This window comes from Sinocyclocheilus anshuiensis, unplaced genomic scaffold, assembly GCF_001515605.1.
Source record: "Sinocyclocheilus anshuiensis isolate Anshui unplaced genomic scaffold, SAMN03320099.WGS_v1.1 scaffold1103, whole genome shotgun sequence".
In the NCBI taxonomy this organism is placed as follows: Eukaryota; Metazoa; Chordata; class Actinopteri; order Cypriniformes; family Cyprinidae; genus Sinocyclocheilus; species Sinocyclocheilus anshuiensis.
In genome coordinates, this window is record NW_015544179.1 from 138,379 (window position 1) to 146,718 (window position 8,340).

Genomic DNA, 8,340 nt, shown 5'->3' on the forward strand with positions numbered 1-8,340 from the left:
ACTAGCCTTCTGTGCCCGTCTCTGATCCTCAAACCGAGACAGGCCAGGACCCCTATGTTGTTCGGGCTCAGACCTGGACCTTCGTGGAATGAAGGATTTGAAGGCTGCTGAGTGCGCCTTCGCCTCCCTGAACTTCCAGACCACCGTCTCAACGGAGGTATCAAAAAGTTCAGAGGGCGAAACCGGGGCATCGAGAAGAAAGCCCCTTTCTTTCCTCCTGATGTCTGCCAGGTTCACCCACAGATGCCTCTCCGTCACCACCATAGCCGCCATGGATCTGCCCATAGCAGAGGCGGCCTGCTTAGTAGCACGGAGAGCGAGATCCGTGGTGCGGCGCAACTACCTACCTCATCAGGAGAAAGGCCCTCGCCTTTATCCAGGTCTTTCAGCAGGTCAGCCTGATATGCCTGGAGCACCGCCATCGTGTGCATTGAAGCGACAGTCTGACCTGCTGCTGCGTATGCCCTGCCATTCAAGCGAGATGTAATCTGAAGGGGCTTGGATGGCAAGGAGGGAGTTTTGAGAGAGGATGTCTCACCCATAGAGATATAGCTGACTAGCGTCTCTTCTACCGGGGGCATCCTCTCATAGCCGTTTTCGCGCATCGCGACCTGCCTCGCTGTGGCACGATCCATAACTTCCAAGAGCTCATCATACGGAGGGCAGGACGATTGGGAAGGCTCAGCCTCAGCTTCTTCGCCCTCCTCAGACATTTCCTGCTCTTCCTGGGCTGAACCCAGCAGAGCACTGCCCCCTGGATCAGAAGATGTTAAAGAAATAACATCATCCTCCAGCGGCTCAGCTCGCCATAACGATAGGAATATAGATCGCTCTTACCACGGAAATGCACGCTTCAAACAAAACAGTCAGTGAAGACGAAGAAGAGGATGATGTGTTCTCCTGGCGCCTATTTATACTATAGTCGCACCGGTAGTGACGTCATGGCTGTCGCCGTCCAACGTGTCGTTGGTGTTTTTTCAATGTATGCTTCAGACACGGGTCACGACGAGGCGTTCCCCATAGCGACCCCTAGAGGACGCAGTTCGAAGTTCCCATGAAAGGGAACCAGAGTTAAGAATGATTTTAGTGTATTTATATATTAGTATATTATATATATTTTGTTGTATTTATATATTATTTATATATTAGTGTATTTTAGTGTATTTATGATGAAATCCTTTAGTGCCATCTCAAAGCTTTAATTTTAACCCAAAATGATTAATATTCCTTCTTCTTGTCGCCTGAAGTTGATTGACCCAGGTGTTTTCAGTCAGTGTTCATTTTGACAGGCATTTTTGATTTAGTCTTAGTCTTTATCTTGAGATGAAAATTATGTAGTCTTCAAACAAAAAATAGTCATTAATTCTCTCTTTAGACCAAATCAATTAAGCTTATGAGAAATTTGAATCAAGGATTGAATTTGGAAAAACTTCAATAAATTATGACAATTTAAATTTTTGGGTGAACTATCCCTTTAACAGTAGTGAAAAGGGAGCAACTTATACAAATAATAGTTGTTCATATATAATATATATATATATAATATATAGTTTTTGAAAAAGAAGCAGAGTAAGACAATAAGACAAATACGAAAGAGATACAAATTAAACTCGTTTTTCAGATTTAGTAGGTTTACTTAACATATTTGTTTAACATCTTTTGTGGGTTAACATTAATGACACGGATAGGTACTTAATTAGGAATGTTGTCCCTTTAAGACGGAATGCATGCATGTATGATACACTTTCAGTTTTCACCCACCTGTTTACGTTCACTTAATCCATAACCGACTGTATTTACGTGAGATACTCTACACGATAGACATTTGGACCACTGTGTGTGTATTTGAGCTCTGAGAACTGATCGCGCGCTGTATATGAGAACTGAAGAAGTGGAGCGTGCGCGAGAGAGAGCACTGTTATCAGCGCAATTCCGCCTATCCCGCCTTCACTAACTTTAAGTTAATCGACAACGAATTGTGACTCCCAGGAAAAACGGGACGTCTGGTCACCTTATCCCTACCCCTTCGGGTGCTGAGGCCATTGTTTCAGATCGCTATTTCACGTTTTATTAGCCTATCTGTCCACTGCGGCTGCCATACTGAGACTAGATATGCAAACGCCCCTTATCCGATTGCAATCTAATGACAGGGATGCACATTTTGAAAGAGGACAGTTAGCCTATTCTATAGGATGTATTTTGAATGTCCTGTAGTCCTCAAATAACATATAATCCCGTCTCGTCTAGTTAACGAAGACACGGCATAAATTTCGTCATAATTTCGTCAACAGATATTAGTTTTAGCTCGTCAACGTCTCGTCTTAGTCACAGAAAAAATGTTCGTTAACGAATATATTTCGTTGTCGTCTTCGTTGACGAAAATAACACTGTTTTCAGTTCATGCCATCATCCAATATTTGTTGCTGCTCTTCTTACAAATAGTGCCCTATGTTTACCTAGTTTGGTGTAAAAGATCATCAGACAAATCCTTGCAGATTTTATGGATAAAATTTTGATTTTCACAAGAATAACCAAATTATGCCTTAACAAATTTGACAATGTCAAAGGCTGTTTCCAGCCTTTCATCAGTACTGGGTCACAGAAAGATTCTACAATGGATTAGAAATATCCAATTCACCCAGCACTCTCTTTGTTTTCAGTCTTATAAAGTACCCTGTTATAGTGTGAAAAATCAGTGTGAGTCTGTTCGAGTAAATCAAACTGAACTGCAAACAATTTCAGACCATTTTGCAAACCTGTTTGACCAATTAGATCAAAAGAGTGATTCATTTGTGGATCTGGCATCACTAGTTTTGATTCCAAACAGCTGCTAGACAACACACAGGACATGACTGCTAAAATACTATTAGGGGAAAATTATTTGCAGGTCAGTATGGTAATCTCCACCGTCAGAAAGGATTTATCAGTAATATTTTACTGGGACACAGCTGCATTTCACTGGGGCTTGTATTCCAATAAATAGGGTCTAGTGATGCCCCTGGTTGTATCTTGACAATATTTTGATCTACTAAAGTGACGCTTGGCAAGTGTCATAGCCACAATGATCTTAACATAGCCACAGAGTATGGTCACAGCATCACCTACCTACATTAAGGACTCGGGAGCAACCAATGTTCCTTAGCCTTTGAAAGGAAAAGAGGGTTTATGCCTGATCACTTTACCCTAATGGTGCATTATGCAGACTGCACTCAGTTCTCAGTCTTTAGATTCCTTGCATCAAGCGATGACACCAAATTGTATGCTATTATTATTATTATTATTATTATTATATTATTATTATTATTATTATTATTATTATTATTAGTTCTGTTTTTACAGATTAATTGAACTGCTTTATTGTTTTGTAGTTAAATGTCAAACCAAATTAATTTTGATCAGTCATTTCAAACATAATTTCCAAATTATTATTATTCTTCATTGATTTTCATCTGGTTGCCTGTGGGGAACATTTCCTCAATCCAAATGCACTTAAGATAATTAAATGTTTTTATGTGTGTTCTAACCAGCATAGCAGCAATGTACTTGGGCCAGAATTAGTTTTAGCATTACAGATATTTGTCTTGTTTTTGTTCATTATATATTTCCAGATGAGCAAGTTGCTGATTAAGTCTAACAGAGCCTGTAGCAAAATAACAAATTGCATTTGTCCTCATTCCATTACTTTTATATTGTATAAGTGTACCTATTGCTTGCTTCCTTAAGCAAATTAAACACCTACACACATTATATACAATATGTCTATAGGTGTATATAACTCCGCCAATGCCGGTCCCAAGCCCAGATGCAAAAGGAGGAGGGTTGGGCATCGGGCTAGCAACCCATCCCCGTAAAACAAACAATTGCTATGGAAACAGCAAGAATAAATGGAAATTTTGGTCCAACAAGTGGGATTTCAGCTCTGAGTAATATGACGGCATCGGAACAAACCGGCAGCGGCGTCCGATGCCCGATATCATAAACTATTTTCTCCGCCAGAAATATTACAAGAATTGGAACGTGGAATGTAAGAACTCTATCAAAGTGGACTATGGGCTTTCGATGTCTACCGGCTGGACATCCTTGGCGTCAGCGAGGTCAGATGGACGGCAAATGGCTGAATTAGCAGTAACGGCAAGACCATCTTGTATGCAGGTCATGAAGAACAGCACGAATGTGGAGTAGGCCTTATCCTGAGCAAACGAGCGATGAAAGCACTCCTCGGCTGGAAGCCCGTCAACGATCGGCTCATCACAGCCTGTTTCGCCTATGGACACGCCAAAGTGACCGTGGTGCAAGTTTATGCACCTACGGACAGTGCAGATGACGCGCCAAAGGACGACTTCTACGAAAAGCTCCAAGACGTCTTCGATGACATCCCAAATCACGAACTGAAGATCCTGAAATGGGATTTCAACGCCCAATTCAATGTGGCGACCGTCGAGGACTCGAAACCGTGATCGGTGCCCACACGTCATCTGCCCTAATCAGTATCAATGGGGAGAGGCTGGTGTCATTCTGCGAACATAACGGGTTGTGCATCGGGAACACATACTTTCAACACCAGCAAATCCACAAGAAGACCTGGCGATCACCAGACGGGCAAAATTTAAATGAGATCGACTTCATATGCATCAGCCAAAAGTGGAGGTCATCAATGCGCAATGCGAGGGTCTACAGATGAGCAGGCGTTGGATCTGATCATTACCTAGTCAGGGCGGATATCAAGCTCAAGCTCTGTAACCAAAGGCAGCCCATACCAAAGAGACCGTTCGTGATCGAGAAGTTCAAAGGCCCCTCCACCGCAGATGCTTTCACCCTGGAACTGTGCAACCGCTTTGCCCCTCTTGAAGAGATGGCGAATGTAGAAGACCTCTGGGGAAACCTCAGAGATACCACCACGGAATGCGCCCAAAACATAATTGGGAGGCGTCGAGGAAGACGGAAGGGACAGTGGATCCAAGATCGATCGTGGAAGTTGATCGATGAGAGAAAAGCCACGAAGCCTAAAAAGGGACCAGGCTAAAACAGTGGACGAGATGGAAGAAGGAAGCCGAAGATACGCCGGGCTGGGCAGACTTGTGAAGAAAAGCTGTTGGAAGGATAAGAAGGAATGGCTAGAGCGTAAAGGTGCCGATGCGCAGGAAGCTGCTGACCGAAACGACTCCAAGACCTTGTACCACATAGTCCATGAATTGACTGGAACAAAGAGTAACTCCAGCGTTCCGATCAAGGACAAAAACGGGAAGCTTGTGTAAGGTCAAAAATTATCAAAGACTTCTGCTTTCCTGTCCCAAACCTATCTTCAGTAACAAAAGGGTCATTTGGCGTTCCTGAAGGCACAGAAGTGCTGATATCGATCAAGGCCTGCAGGCCAACATGTGTATACATCGGGGGTCTGCTAATTGTCACACCTTTTGCCCAGTGGGTGAAGTTGTAATCTGCTGATTGGTCAGTTTGAATGTCTCACATTTGGTTTTTAGTCACATGGTCAAGGAAGGAATAAATGAAGATTGTAACTGTTACTCTGGCTCTTTTCTTGGCTGGCAATCTCTCTTTCTTTGCTGGGGCCCTTTTCTTGGGGCTCTACTCTCTCTCTCTCTCTCTCTCAGGTAACATTTTACATTCATGTTGGGTACATTTAACTGTTTGTTTTACCATCCTTCAAGTGTGACCATAACAAAATACTGTTATTAAACCATTTCAATTATGAATTATGTGCTGTCTTGATTCATCATTAACTTTAAAGTGCTACCTATTGCAATGCAATATAGTCACACAATAGCAACGGTCTCCCACGTATTTTGCTATTCTAACTGCGCTTATTTCCGTCATTGGTATAAGTGGAAGTGTTTCAGTGTTCCCTTACTTGGTCATGTTCCTGTTCTCGTTGTCTCATTATTAGTTGATTTCCCGCACCTGTCTGTCCCTCGTTACGTTTAGTATAAATGTGTAATCTGCCTCATGTTTCCTTGTCGGGTCTTGAACGTCTTCCTTGTGCTCTGTGTCTCTCTGTTGGATTATTAAAGACTCTCGTCAAGGACATCATTGCAGATCTCAAGGCTAAACTTAAGGCACAAGAGTTCATGTCTCCCAAAACGCTTAACAGCAATGGGGCTAAAAAGCATGTTCACTTCTTAGAGGAATTGACTTGCTGTGATGATTCTGGAATGATTTGTTCAGAGGAAGCATGTGCCACTGCTCAAAAAAGTGTGCCGATTTCAGTTCTTAAGGTGATGCGGCACCATAATAGCGCAGAGTCGTGGACCAGAACGCATGGTGTGAAGGAAGCATTAGAGAGTCATGAAAATCCTCAAACTTCAGGAGAACACAGCAAACAACCTTGTGGCAAAGAGAGCTGGTTTTGTAGTTCCTGTAACAAAATAGGCCATACAGAGGAAAAATGCTGGTCACTGGGTAGGGGTAGACCTCCACCTTATTTTCTGAAAGATAGGAAACCCCTTTCTAAAGGCAGGTATCAATGCTCATTTGCAAGTAAAACTCTTAGTGAGTTGACTGCATTGTTTATGCAAGGCCTCCAGCTACTGACTTTACTTTGTGGCAGAACGGAAAACTCTGTATGCCACTTGTTTACTTTCACTTTCATTTCACAACTCAATGACGTAAAGGGAGCGTGCATATCAATTAATGGGAGAAGCAAATATAAGAGCGAGGCTCACACACCTGGGAGAAGAGACGTCACAAGTGAACACAGTTCTCGTGAGAGTTGAGGGAAGAGAAGTTGAGTTGGAGTTACTGTGTGGAGTGTGGCTCGTGTTCCTGTCGGCCTGACGCTTCCAGACCGGCTGTTTACATTGAGTTCATGAACGGGCGCAAAGTACCTTCACGCATGAGCTTCATTCAGCCATCCAAATAGGAAAGTCGGTCGTAAAAGGATCATCGTTGAGGCCACTGTGGTCCCTAGACACTCTTCATAAACCTTGTGATCTGCTACACTTGGGTCAGTGATGCAAAAAGCCATTCTCTCACACAAACAATCTAGCACACGCGCACTCAGTCCCACACGCACATACGTACACCTGCATGTGCTATTCAAACACGCACTACCGATGTGTTCATTTAATTTCGTTTTTCTAGTTTATCGAGCCTGATTATATACATATATATTGTTTTGTTGATTTGTTTATTTCCCTTACTCCTACAAACTACTTATTCATTGTGTTTTCCTTACATGGACAAATTGGGATTTATAATGGGACATGTGAATCTACTGTTACAAGACCTGTTACAATGAACTTTGACGTATCTGCACGTATCTGACGTATCTTATGGGTAAAAAAAATATATACCAAGAACAAAGAGAAAATTAGTAGTGGAGTCTGAAATTGTTCTATGATTCTTTGTTTTTTTTTTATCTGATCATTTGTAAAAAAAAACAATTATTTGTTGTATTTGATTGTGGCTGTTTTTTTTTATTGTTTGGTGTTGATCAAACTAGTTTTGACTGTTTTTTATTTTTTTGGTGTTGTTGAGTAAACCCTTTTTTGTTAATTAAAAGTTTTTGATTGGAAAAAAAAGAGAGACAAAAGACTCTGTGAAAATTGAGTTTGTTGAATGTAACCGGTGGTTATTTTAAGCTATCCTGGGTTTTTTTTTGGCAGGCTTATACCTGTCTGGCGCCCGAAAAAGTTGACTTAAAAAACAATTGATCGAAATATTGACTGTAAATTGTTTTCTGGGGGCCCACCACTGTTACAACTTGCTAGTGGGTTAGCAGCTTAATAGCAATGAGTTTAATATGGAAACATCCAAATTTCAATTATGCTGTTTATATTTTCAAATGTGTAATTGTGCTTAAGACATTGTGCACATAGAACACACAGTATAGTTGTTTGTGCTACTACATGTACATATAGACCATTTGGGTTTATTCTTTAAAAAAAACACATGACTGCTTTACTGTAAGTGTGTGAAACACTTAGGTTAAAGGTTGTAGATGCTACATGCATACTAGACCATGTGTCTTGTGTAAAATTGGAATAACTGTAATACTGGAATTTCATAGCAATTTCAAGTTGCATGTGTATCTATGTTGAATTTGTTTGTCTCCTGAGTGGTACACTCTGCTATTTTCCATATAGCTGCAGTGATCCATGTACAGGAGCATAGAATTGCCATGTGGCCACAGTGTGATTCACAATTGTCTTAACAATGAAAATGCTTTCCTCACAACAGGATTCAGCTCTGAACTTTGCACTTTATCATGCTCCTTAACAAAAAACACTGGTATGGAACCATTTTGAGCCAGATCACACCTCATACTCATATTCTCAGGCTGGCTCCCTGTTACAACAAGACCAAATTTGCATCACAATTGTAAAA

At 41.5% G+C, this 8,340-nt stretch overlaps 1 pseudogene; it reads left to right on the plus strand.

The window, feature by feature from the left end:
* The first annotated feature begins 3,985 nt into the window (after nt 1-3,985).
* LOC107696302 (craniofacial development protein 2-like) lies at nt 3,986-5,255 on the plus strand (annotated as a pseudogene).
* Nucleotides 5,256-8,340: the final 3,085 nt, after the last annotated feature.